This window comes from Macaca thibetana, chromosome 1, assembly GCF_024542745.1.
Source record: "Macaca thibetana thibetana isolate TM-01 chromosome 1, ASM2454274v1, whole genome shotgun sequence".
NCBI classification, from domain to species: domain Eukaryota; kingdom Metazoa; phylum Chordata; class Mammalia; order Primates; family Cercopithecidae; genus Macaca; species Macaca thibetana.
This window is the reverse complement of record NC_065578.1, coordinates 208447044-208460688: the sequence shown is the minus strand read 5'-3', so window position 1 is coordinate 208460688 and position 13645 is coordinate 208447044. Positions and strand designations below refer to the sequence as shown.

Sequence of the window (13645 nt, the reverse complement as noted above, 5' to 3'; positions counted from 1 at the left end):
TCGTGGAGACCAAGGTTCTTCTTATGTCGATGAAATCATGTAGGTGGCCACCCTTAGAGACAACAGATGGCAAATGTTTCCTATTCAGACTTTCTTTTTTTTTTTTTTTTTTTTTTTTTTTTTTTTTGAGACGCAGTCTCACGCTGTTGCCCAGGCTGGAGTGCAGTGGCGCAATCTCGGCTCACTGCAAGCTCCGCCTCCCGGGTTCCCGCCATTCTCCTGCCTCAGCCTCCTGAGTAGCTGGGACTACAGGCGCCCGCCACCGCGCCCGGCTAATTTTTTGTATTTTTAGTAGAGACGGGGTTTCACTGTGGTCTCGATCTCCTGACCTTGTGATCCGCCCGCCTCGGCCTCCCAAAGTGCTGGGATTACAGGCTTGAGCCACCGCGCCCGGCCCCTATTCAGACTTTCAAAAGGTGCTAGACGCTCAGTTAATTTCCTCAGGATTGGGAGGGCCTGGAAAGGGAAAGACTTGGTTATGTTAATAGACATTCTTTACAGTTGAATATTTTCCCCCACAAAAGATGGCTTTGCAGGGTCATTTCAAAATATGACAAAGAAACATATTTTGGGGTGAAATGTTTTGATTTCCTTCTTTATCTGTCATGTGTTGTTATACTAGGGTCAGGTTGGAATCTGGCATCTTATTGCCACAAAGAGCCTGTGTTGTCAGTGTTAAGATCTCTGTTTTAATGTTAAGTTTGGTCAGTTGTGCCTGAACACTAAAGGGAGGGAAGTATAATGAGGCATGTCCAACTCCCACTTCCCATATGGCCTGACCTAGTTTTTCAGGTTTCTTTGGGTCCCCTTGGCCTAGAGAAGGGTCCACTCAGTCAGTTGGGGGCCTTAGAACTTTACTTTTGGTTTACAGGAAGGAGGAGAGTGTAACCACCCAACAGATTCTTCCTGCCACTTCATGGACAAAATCGATCCACTGAGACCACGGCACTGCGATAAAGAGTTTAACTGACGCGGGGACAGCTCACACTGGATCAGCTGGAGTTATCACTCAAATCAGTCTCCCCAAAGGCTTGGAGGTTATAACTTTTCCGGCATAGTTTGGTGGGCAGGGGGCTATGGAATGGGGAATGTCAATTGGCTGGGGAGGAAATCATAGGGATGCAGGAAAATAGGCGGGTCTAGGTGGAGTCAGCCAGTTATCAGGTATACAGGAGTCAAAAATCACCTCGAAAGACTAACTTTAGGTTCTACAATAGTGATGTTATCTCCAGGAATAATTGGGAAAGTTGTAAATTTTGTGAGCTTCAAAACGATGGCTGCTTATCGTCTATGCCTACATCTCAGAATTCAGGCTCTCTCATTTTCCTAACCCTGCAGCCTTTCATTCATGTTGCAAAGTCAGTTGAGTTTGGGGGAAGGGCTATGATCATCCTTGCTTTAAGGTTAAACTATAAACTGAATTTCTACCAAAGTTAACTTGGCCTACACCCAGGGATGACCAAGGGCAGCTTGAAGGTTAGAAGAAAGATGGAGTCAACGGTGTCATATTTCTCTTATTGTCATAAATTTGCAAAGGTAGTTTCAAGAGCACACTGCCTTCCAGATGAAGAGCAAGTTTAGGTGTGAAGGCGGAAGGCAGCCTGTCTTGGCTCAGTGAGACCAGAGAAAACGGGGGTAGAAGAAGAACTTGGAGGGGCAGACAGGGGAGCCGAGCCTTAATGTGGAAGGTTTCCATGACCACAGGTTTATTCAACACCTACTGTTTGCTGGGCACTGCAGGGACATCTGGGGATGACAATGCCATCAGGAAGAATGAAAATCGTGTTCCATAGTGTTGGGATTGGAGGAGCCTGATGAAAAGAGATAGACTTTAGCTAGATGGCTCTGAACAGGTAACCAAAAGTGATGCCACAGGGACCTGGGCTGCTGAGGACATGGTGGGAATGGAGAGGAGAAAACTGTTGACTTGAAAGAAGTGGGAAGTACTGCCCAGGCATGGGTGACACAAAATTCAAATGATTCAGAAATGGGCAGGTTTCCAAGCAGGGTGAGTGAGGGACTGTGGCACCCGAGATAGATGTGATCGCCAGGTGGGCAAGGCACTTAGCTGATCTCCTTGTCACACGAGGGTGGTAATAGTTTCCTGCCTACATTAGAGGATTGTTGTGAGATTCTGTGAGAATTTGTGTTTAAATCATTTAAAATGTATATCCAACATAGGATTAGAAAATGTTTTACTTTGTATGCTGGTTAGTAGGCTGCTGTCCTTTCGATAGTGACTTTAGCTCTTCATCATTCATTTCAGACACAGATGGTGGTTTTTCTACCTCTACATTCTATCATTTTTAGAACTATTAGCCCCAGATGCCAACATTTTAGCCACTGCTCTGCTTCTGTGTGTTACAACTGTTCTCTGGGCCACGGACAGTTACTGTGTGTGAAGCACTTTCTATTTGCAGTATTAACTCTCTACCTGGGGGGTTTCTAATCCCAACAATGGCCTCTCCAGCCCTGATGGGCAAGGTCAAGTTGTTCTGTCTCATTCCGCCGCTGACGAGTGGGACAAGGATAATCACATGATGAAGGCAGGACGTCAATGTCTGCCCATGGCATTTCTGCCTTTCCTGTGGAGAGTCCTCAGACGGTTACAGAATGAGCATCCTGTTTATCTTGCATCCTTATTTTGCATAGACAAATTGATTTTCGGTAACTGGATTTTTAATGCTATGTTAAAGCATCTTTGTGGTTGCACTTACAAAGAATAGCAGCATGGGAAAATGAAATGAGCCAGTAAAGGGAGGAGAGAAAGTGAGAGAGGAGGAGGAAGAACTGAAGTCGTTTAAGATCCAAGCCCTCCCCTTCTGCTTTCCCTATTTTGGAACCTCAGTTCTCAGCGGCCCTCCCTGGCTGTCTTGCCTTTGCTGATGCTGCCACAGAGCCTGGACAGAGGCAGGTGATGGAGACACAGAGTAAGGAGAGGAAAAGATATCCTCCAAGAGGCCTTAGGGAAGCTAAAGAGATGGGGTGAACCCGCTAACTCCTACCTGCTGGCCCAAGTCTTTTTCTCTCCCTGTATCATTTCCAATTCAGCTTTATTTTTTGCTCAGTTGCCTAAGCTTTTGGCAATGTCTCTAACCCATTTGGCATCATGAGTTTAAATGGGAATTCAAGGACTGAACCCTTCCTTTCGATCTCTCTCTTTCTCTTGGTATTCAGACGTCTCAGGTCTCCATGGAGTGGAAAACTGAGTATGGGTGTTCCCACCAAAAAGGTGCCCTGAGACTCACTGCCTGAGAGACAACATACTCCAGCTCAGTCTTGTGTTGAAAGAAAAGCTAGAATTATAGGAAAAAAAATGCTGCACATTTGCATGATAAAATGGACTAGGCATAAATTTTTCAGAGGAATTTGAAATAGAAAATATATGTACCATATAATCTTCCCTTGCTCACGCAAGCTCCATTGCAGTGAGCTGAGATCCGGCCACTGCACTCCAGCCCGGGTGAAAGAGCGAGACTCCGTCTCAAAAAAAAAAAAAAAAAAGACACATGTAATATAATAATTATGGGTGTTAGTAATACCAGTTAGTACATGGCACCCAATATTTATTAATCATTATGTAATTAATTTTGTTAGTTTACTTTGGGTGATTCCTCTAAGGAATATATGTGACCACATATTATTAATTCTCATAACATTCTTGGGAGCTAAATATTGTAGTTCAGAGGTAATAACATCTCAGATATTAACTGATTTGCCATACAAGAAAGGGACAAGAGTGAAAAAAAAAAAAAAAAGCAGGGGGAGAATTAACTTGGACAATAAACCAGTTCCAAAATGAAGACAACTTTCCAAAGCATGGGAGGAGATGTCATTTACAACAGTACTCAATCATGGTTTCGCAGGAAAGAAAGTCTATCACAAGCTAACTGTTCTAATAGATTTGAGTTTCTCTACATGTAACTCTTTTTGGCACTAAGCCAGAAGCAGCAATGACTCTCTGTGTGTGTGTGTGTGTGTGGGTGTGTATGCATGTGTGTATGCATGTGTGTGTATGCGTATGTGTGTGTGTATATGTGTGTGTATGTGTGTGTATGCGTGTATGCATGTGTATGCATGTGTGTGTGTGTACGTGTGTATGCGTGTGTGTGCGTGTGTGTATGTGTGTGTATGCATGTGTGTGTATGCATATGTGTGTATGTGTGTATGCATGTGTGTATGCGTGTGTGTGTGTATGTGTGTATGTGTGTGTGTGTATGTAAAATGTACTCACTCATCCACTTAACTAATGTTGATTGGCCACCTAATTCATAACAGGCACAGTGGGAATAGAATAATGAGCAAAACGAAAAATCCCTGACTTCATAACATATATGCTCTAGGATAATACATAAGCAAGTGCTCAAATCACCTATTCATTTATACATGGACTCCAAAGTTTATGTGTGTGTATATATATGTATTGTATTGAATTATTTACTTCTTTCCTAGCTGCAACACCATCTTAGTAGTACAATAATCACAATCTATAGTTCCCCAGCCATTTCGGCTTCCATTAATCTTTTCAACTTCTCCTCCAAGGGACCTGCATAAGGCTGAATGTTAACTGAAAACCATAATAAAGAACCCTCTTGTGTTGGCCCCTGACTTAAACCCAGACAACATTTAAGAGTGGATTCTTTGCTTTAGGTTCAAGATGATGAACAAAGGAAACACGAGAAGGTGCCACTCGAACCTGAGTCAGGGAACACAGCTGAGTCCTCGAGGCAGGCCAAGATTCATACCTGAAGATTTCTCCAGAAATAGGACCTCAAGCCAAAGCCAAAGGCATGAGTAGAACCATAGAGCCCAAATGGGTGGTTATGGGTAGGTCTTTTTAAAGATTATTATCAGGTAAAATTATACAGGACCTAAATTTTATCATTTTAACCAGAGTACAGTTTCATGGCATTAAGTACATTGACAGTGTTGTTTTATCATTAACACTGTCTTCAGGACTTTTTCATCTTCCTGAACTGAAACTCTATAACCATTCAGCAATAACACCCCAACCTCCTGTTCCCCCAGCCCCCGACAACCACCATCTAATTTTTTGTCTCCATGAATCTGACTCCTCAAGGAACCTCACATAAGTGGAATCGTATTTGTCCTTTTTTTTTGAGATAGAATCTTGCTCTGTCACCCCGGCTGGAGTGCAGTGTTGCAATCTCAGCTCACTGCATCCTCCGCCTTCCTGGTTCAAGTGATTCTCCTGCCTCAGCCTCCCAAGTAACTGGGGCTACAGGCGTGTGCCACCACGCCCAGCTAATTTTTGTATTTTTAGTAGAGACAGAGTTTCACCATGTTGGCCAGGCTGGTCTCGAACTCCTGACCTCAAGTGATCCACCTGCCTTGGCCTCCCAATGTGCTAGGATTACAGGTGTGAGCCACCATGCTTGGCCTGTATTTGCCCTTTTGTGACTGGCCTATTTCACTCAGCATAATGTCTTCAAAGTCCATCCATGTTGTAGCAGGTGTCAGAATTTCCTTCCTGTTTAGAGTTTGAATAACACTCCATTGCATGCATGTACCCCATTTTGTTTATCCGTTCACCCACTGTGGGTTGCTGCTACCTTTTGGCTACTGTGAATAGCACACAACGAACATGGGTGTACACATCTGCTTGAGTCCCTGTTTTCATGAGAAGTGAGTATGGTGAGGAACCAAAAAGTGAGGAACAAAAGGTGAGAAGCTGCACAGCAGACAAATTAAAGGTGGTCTGAAGGAATTCCTAAGAAAGAAACGCTGAGATCGACAGTTGCCTTTCACACATTCCCAGTGAGGGCTCTTGCGGGCAGACTCATTTGTGTAAAGAGACCAGGAACAGCGAGCAATCTGCTTTCATTCTTTAACACATCTAAAATATTTCTCCCAATTCCCTTTATGACTGAAGATATACATTTAAGAACCATCCGGCTGAGATGAGGAAGTGCAGTATGTGGCTACAGCCTCAGACTCATTAATCGTTCAAGAAATATTTGCCAAGTACGTTATGTGCCAGTCATCCTACTATGTGCCTGGGATGGACCTGTGAACAAATCATACGAAAACCTCTGCCCTCGAGAGGCCATCATCCTATTGAGGGAAGACAGACAGTAAAGCATACATACAATAATTAGGCAACTGACATAATGCTACACAGCAGCATCCTTGTATCCATTTGCTCATTCATTTATTTAATCATTCAACAAATATTTACTGAATACCTATTATGAGCAGATCCAGGAGAGAGCTGTGCATAGAACATCTTTCTTGCTCTTTGGAGCTGAACTAACCAGCATTCTACACACGAATCATAGTGTATTGCATTTTATTTTCTAGCACCAGTAATCGTAATGAAGAAGATGTGAAATGATGATTTGAACTAAAGAAGACTGAAAGGTATGTTCAATTACCAGAAACTCAATTGTAAGATCAATTAGAATCTCTATAAGTCCTACTCATAGAGAATTTGCCTTCAAAAACTAGGAGAACATAGATGCAGGCACTCCTTGATGCGTTTTTTGTATAATTTCAGGTCTATTTTTCAGTTTCATTGCAATTATAAAATGACAAGCAAGCACTCCCAAAAGCCTGACAAAAATCACTGGATTCTAAAAGGGGTGTTTATACATATTTACATCTCAATGGTAATAACTCTTTTATGCTTTTCACTTTGGAATATTATAATACCAATATCTAGTCGGAAAGCATAGGCATAAAATTACACATAAAAACTTATATGGTATGATGGTGAGAAATATTCTTTTGTATACAAGTGTAATTTGACATTCCTTAAAGAACAGTGTGTAGTTCAAAGCTGCAAAAGAGAAAGGAACATTTATAAACTACCGAGGGATTAAAAAGCAGAAACGAAGGCCCATCATCGGGTTCGACTAATAAGTGTATTTCATCCTCCAGCTAAGAAGCTGTGGTGGGCAGAAGGCCGGCTAGGTCGCCTTCACTCTCTTCGCTGTTCTCACTGGAGTGAGGTCAGAGGCTTCCCACAGGAGCACAGCCCGTCCCTTGGAGGAAGGAGCGACAGAGCTTGGCTAAGAGGGGAAGAAACATCACATGGCCCTCACCGCCCACCCCTCACTTCCCTCTCTGTGGTTCCTCTGATGCTTCCGCTTTCTCCATAGGCAAAAAGGCACCTGTGTGTCACCCGTGCACCTGTGTGTTGAGTCTCTCATGGAACATAACGTTGTATATTCTGAGAAAGATGTGATTGCTAGATGGATCATAAGCAGCCTCAGTCCCTTCCTAAGGGAAATGGATTCAACCTCCTATCATTTTCCCCCAAGTTTCTGAAACTGTGTGGCCATGTGGGTAAACCCTGGTCAAAGCCCAGGAGGAGAGAAAAGCAGCAAGGCCTTGGGAGGGTCCCGAGAAGGCACCAGTGACAGGTCAGTGGCGGAGGGAGAGAATGGAGGTCTAGGTGCCACAAGAAAGCAGCCACTGGAACTAACTTACCTGAACATCTGGCTCCAGGTCTGTGCCCAGCAAACTGCTGTGATAGAAAGACAGTTATACCAGACTCGCCAGTTGTGTGGACTTTGCCTCAGTTTCCTACTGGTGACATGGGGTGATTGTGAGGATTGAAGGATTAATCAAAGAATGCAGGCAGTAAGTATCAGCTTTCATCCTAGCCTGAGTAATCATGGTCAAGTCAAAACCCCAGCTCCTCTGTGAGCTGGCCTCTCCAAGTTCTCAAGCACCGTAAGTGCCTGGGCAGAAAGGAGCTCTGCAGTGCCTCTGAGGGATTGTCTCCAGATGCAGCTCAGGTCCACGATGGTGTTTTCACCAGTCCTCCACGGAAGGAAAAGGAGGGAAATTTTGTGGGCATCTGTGGAAGATAGCCCACTGTCTTTTATTGGGAAGGAATGACCCTTTTTGCAGGATTATTGACTTCAGAGCTGCCTGTGGCATGCAGGCTGTCACTGGACACTGCCTCAGGGATCCATCCATGTTGACCACGTGAACCGTGGTGCTTCCTGGAGCTATGCAGCATGGCAATCTGGCATGCTCATTTGGTGACAGTGGATCACGGTTGGTTTTCTCCTTTTCCTCTTCTTCCTCCTCCTCACCTCCTTCTCCTCCTCAGTGTCCTCACTGGCAATGAGATGAAGAAGGAAAAGCCACCAAGGATGCAGCTCACGAGCCAGTCTTCCATCAGCCCTGGGAATAGAGTCCCAGCCCGGGCAAGGATGGAGAGAAGAGAGAGAGACAGAACAAGTTTACAGTCTGTTTCCAAATGGATGTCGCAAATGAACTTAACAAAAGTCACCAAGAAACCTCGGGCATAAGAGAAAGAAATGGGGAGATACTAGAATATACACCTACATTCCCTTTGTCCTATCCAGAAACAAAAAATGACATCCTCAAGTCGTTTGTGGTAGCCAATGGACATGACAAAGGTACGCACCTGCATTCTGAAGCAACTCACTTCAACATATCATCCTCCCACTCACTTACTACACTTGCTTTTCCATTTCTATCCTTTAATATATTCCATTTCTATTTTTTATTTTCAAGTTTTCCCTGTTTTATTGATATATAATGATTTACATATTTATGAGGCACATGTGAGTGTTTGCTCCATGCAAAGAATGTGTAATGATCAAGTCAGGGTAATAGGGAAATCCCACACCTTGAGTGTTTATCATTTTTGTGTTGGCTTCAAGTCCTCTCTTTTAGTCACTCTGAAATATGCATAACATTGATGCTAAGTATCATCACCCTAGTGTGCTATCAAACATCTGAACTTATTTCTTCCATCTAACTATATGTTTGTACCCATAACCAACCTCTCTTCATCCCTCTTCCCCCACCACCCTTACTATTCTTTTCTTTTTTTTAAAGACAGGGTCTGGCTTTGTCACCCATGCTGGATTACAGTGGCATGATCATAGCTTACCACATCCTGGAACTCCTGGGCTCAAGTAGTCATCATATCTCAGCCTCCAAGTAGCTGGGACTACAGGTGTGAGCCACCATGCCCAGCTCATTTAAAAATATTTTGTTAGGCTGGGTGCAGTGGCTCACACCTATAATCCTAGCACTTGGGAAGCCAAGATGGGAAGATCGCTAGAGGTCAAGAGTTCAAGATCAGTCTAGTCAATGTAGCAAGACCATATCTCTAAATAAATAAATAAATAAATAAATAAATAAATAAATAAATAAAAAAAATAAATTGTTGTTGTTAAGGGATGAAGTCTTGCTAAGTTGCCCAGGATGGTTTTGAACTCCTGGCCTCAAGAAATCCTCCTGCCTTGGCCTCCTAAAGCAATGGGATTATGGGTGTGAGCCACCAGGGCCGGCTACCATTTCTATTCTTATAAGAAGCAACTAAACAGGGCGTCAGGATGACATGGTAAGAGGAGTATAGGTTTGGAAAGCAGGGTTCCTAACAGGCGGTGAGTGGGACACTTACCAATGGCAAACCTGAGAAGTTAATTTTCTCAAGGAAACCATATTAGATGTTCCCTAAGGAGAGCATTTTGAGATTGAACATAAACTTTCTCAGCCACATCAAAAAACCTGGCAGTGAAGCACAGGGCATTTGGCACATTGAAGGGTGATCATTGGGCTGAGCCTCTGCCCTGTGCTCCTAGACCACAGTCCTACAGAATCAGCTTCTATAGACTGCAACCATTTGATCTAAATGCCAGAGCCTGGGATGCTCAGGGAAGATAAAAGCAAGGGTCATATCTATGTTCCTTTATTTCCCATCCATTGAACAGCTGTTTAATGGGCACCTCCTAGGTTCCTGGCTCTGGATGGGGTCCTGGGAGCCAGACACACAAAACAGACTTCCTCTCTCCAGAGTGTTCACAGTGGGACGGGGATCAGACAAAGCAAGTCCACGGCGGTGCGACTGTACTTGAAGCATGAAGCGGGTATGTCCCATGCCAACCACATCTCCGTAGCCCGGCGGGACAAGACGCACAGGACTTCCCTGATAAGAGAAAAACAGTCCTCTGATAGCACCTGGGGATACACACCGCTATCTTCAGTGGCTATTTGGAGGGATCAAAATCAGTTGATGCCTTAACTCACGGCAGAAGCAGCTCTGCTTCAGTAAAGAAAACCAACAGAAGTTCACATTGCAACTGCGCTGTTTATGACCCAGAGGAATCCATCAGGCCTCCTGGGCTCTAGGATTTCCCTGCTGGAAAACGATCCTTTTCATCTCAGGGAAGACATTATTATTATTATTATTATTATTATTATTATTATTTTGAGACAGAGTCTCACCCTGTCACCCAGGCTGGAGTGCAGTGGCATGATCTCGGCTCACTGCAACCTTTGCCTCCCAGGTTCAAGCGATTCTCCTTCCTCAGCCTCCTGAGTAGCTGGGATTACAGGCGTGCACCGCCACTATGCCCGGCTAATTTTTGTATACGGGGTTTCACCATGTTGGCCAGGCTGCTCTCGAACTCTTGACCTCCAGTGATCCACCTGCCTCAGCCTCCTAAAGTGCTGGGATTACAGGCGTGAGCCACCGTGCCAGCCTTGGGGAAGACAATTCTCATTCAATTATTCAAGTCATTCTCTCTCTCTCCTCTCTTACTCTCCCGCCCTCTCCCTTTCTCTGTCTTCCTTTCTCTCTCTCTCCTTCTCTGCCTCTTTCTGTCTTCTTTTCTCTCTCCCTCTCTCTCTCTCTGTTCCCCTCCCCCAATTCTGCCCCACCACCTGTCTTTGAGAAGTGAGAAGGGACAGCTGTGTTCCCTCCCTAGACACCCACTGGGGCTGCAGGACCAGGAGGTGGGCCAGTTCTGCTGACATCCGATGCTAACAAAAAGCACCCGCGAAGCCGCTGCTCAGCCTCTCCTGGCTGTAGGAGGAATCGCTGCTGTGGAACATGAAAAATTAATTAGGAGAAGATGAGTGCCTGGGCCTCCTTTCCTCTTAGACCCAACCGAATCAATAAAATCCTCAGCTCCTGCCAATAAAAGGCAAAATTGTGCATTACCCATGGACAGCCAGAGAGCTGTCAGAATTACAGAATATTTGAAATTGGAAGGCCCCTAAATGTCCCCAAATTGTCCAAAGAGTCTTCGTGATTTATTCACTGACACAGTAGGTTGGTGGCAGAGGCTTGGTTCACACCTGTATCTCTGAATGGACTTGGACCACATGAGCCAGAATCAGGAATCCTCCTGCCCTCACGAAATCATGGAGAGGAAGGGCGAGGGGGCTGCTAGCTGCAAAGAAACTCTAACTCCCTTTCCCTAGAGAAATGCCTCCAAGTAGGAGTGGAGAGAAAGAAAGAACACACCTGCACTCGCCCACTGCCTTGGCGCTGCCTTGGCCGCTGGATATACGGGTCTCCTCGACGCCCTCTGAGTAACAACAGAAACAAGAACTGAATCCCGAACGGGGTGGCCAGGGAGGGCCTGCGAGGAGGCACAGCCAGTCTGCCACCTGCCACACTGCACCGATCTCTCCTGCGCGCAATCAGCCAGCAAGGCACGTCCAGGGCCTGCCTGGGTTAAGTGGCTCTCAGATGAGGTAATAATGACAAGGCTCTCCTGAGTTTTCCAGGCATGGAGTCAGGTCGCCTTATTTAGTCTGATCGTGAAAACCATTCTTTAAATATCCTGCTATGGGAATTTATGATGCCTTTTGAAGCTTTTTATTTAACCGGTAGTGTTTTCTTCCTCTTTTCCAGAGCTGCGAGGATGGGAAAAACTGCTTCCTTCCACCATGTATTCTGGTGTTGAAAACTCGACCTCAATGTTAGAGAACACACAGCGCCTGGCCCTGCTCCCCTTTCTCTTCACAGCAGAAGTCACTGAGTGACATGGGTGTCAGGCGCCCTTGGGCTTGTGGGGGAAATGAGGACACTGATGTGTAGAAAGCCAACAGCCAAGGAGAGGACAGAGGCCACCCTGCGTAGATGCTGCCTCTGCAGCAGGTGATGAGGAGCTATTCTCCCCTCTTTGGCTTTATCAAAGCTGGTGAGCACAGTCCTGTCAGCAGGCGGACGCGAGGGGACGTGGGTCAGGCGTGTCATCCACGGGATGGGCAGGGGCCTGGCGCCAGCAGCAACCCACATCTCCATTCAAGGGCATGGGCACAGGGTCATGGAGCGTGTGTGACTGATTTGGCCATGCCAGAAAGACAGTGCTGGGGAGAAGAACAGCAAGAGGTCGCAGATGCTTCTCACCATCTGGAATTTTCACAACATTCTACTTTCCCCAAACCTCTTACTGGCAAAAGTCTTATCATCAATCATAACGAACTTTGAGTTCATTAAATTGAATTTTATGTTAATATAATTTTTTTTGAGACAAGGTCTCGCTCCGTTGCCCAGGCTGGAGTGCAGTGGCACAATCATGGCTCATCGCAGCCTTGAACTCGAGGACTCAAGCGATCCTCCCACCTCAGCCTCTCACGTAGCTGGGACTACAGGCACATGCCACCATGCCTAGCTGATTTTTTAATTTTTTGTTGAAACGAGGTCTCACTATATTGCCCAGGCTGTATGTTAATATAATTTCCAAACATGAGGGCTAGGTGTAAAGACAGCAACAATTGCATTAAACATGAATGACATCTGTGTAATGCTGTGAGCTGTTACCTGTACTTGTTTTTTCTTTTTTTGTCTTTTTTTTTTTTTTTTTCTAAGTTGTAGTCTCTCTCTGTCACCCAGGCTGGAGTGCAACAGCATGATCTCAGCTCACGGTAACCTCTGCCTCTCAGGTTCAAGTGATTCTCCTGCCTTAGCCTCCTGAGTAGCTGGGATTACAGGCGAGTGTCACCACACCTGGCTAAATTTGTATTTTTAGTAGATACGGGGTTTCACCATGTTGGCCAGGCTGGTCTTGAACTCCTGACGTGAGGTGATCCACCCACCTCAGCCTCCCAAAGTGCTGGGATTACAGGCATGAGCCACTGCACCCGGCCTGGTACCTGTACTTTTGTGTAGGTGTGCAGTGACCACATACCCAACAGCCGCTTCAAGTGCACATAAGCACTTCCTCTCTTCTAACCATAGGACCAGCCCAAACTGGGCCTACTCTGTCGGGTTACCATGTAGGTATAACATAGTTAGAAACTGCAAGTCATGTAGCCCGAGCAATAGGAAAGGTGTTGAACCCTAATAACACCCAGAACCAATAATTCCTTCCATCAGAACCAGAAGACTAGGACATGACCAGAGCCTGAATGCTGGAACTATTTCAGATGCAAGGAGTCCATTGGCCCCAAAGATCAGGGATAAAATCTGCCTCAACATACCCTACCATAAATGGTAAAATGTGAAACCCTCCGGTCAGACCCTACCAAGCCAACTATTCCTAAATCCTTTTCCAAGGCCTGTGCGCCCTTAAAACTTGCCCCAGGCCCCCAGTGGAGGAGACACATTTCAGCCTCCCTCCTGTCTCCTTGCTGGCCCGTCTTGCAATAAAGCCTTTTTTTTTTCTCAAAAGTCCATGCCATAGTATTGGCTTCTGTGTGCATCGGGTAGAGAGCCCATCTGCTCAATACAATTTTCATCTGGGCCCCAACCATTGCCCTTGTCAGAGCACCTTGAGGAAGCTCCATGTGCTCGTTCCAGGGACATCTCCCCTCCCCAGAAGGCCCCATCAACTGAGGGCTTCAGCAGAGGTTGGTGATGCCAAAACCTAAGTGTCTGCTGGAGTCAGCTTGCAGCTTGCCC

At 45.5% G+C, this 13645-nt stretch overlaps 1 long non-coding RNA gene across 1 annotated transcript; it reads right to left on the bottom strand.

Moving 5' to 3' along the window:
- Positions 1-6212: 6212 nt before the first annotated feature.
- On the bottom strand, positions 6213-11752 carry LOC126942772 (uncharacterized). Its single transcript, XR_007721611.1, has 3 exons — positions 11261-11752; positions 7453-8157; positions 6213-7004 (listed from the first exon to the last, which is right to left on the bottom strand). It is a non-coding gene; the product is annotated as an uncharacterized LOC126942772 (long non-coding RNA).
- Between the last annotated feature and the right edge of the window lie 1893 nt (positions 11753-13645).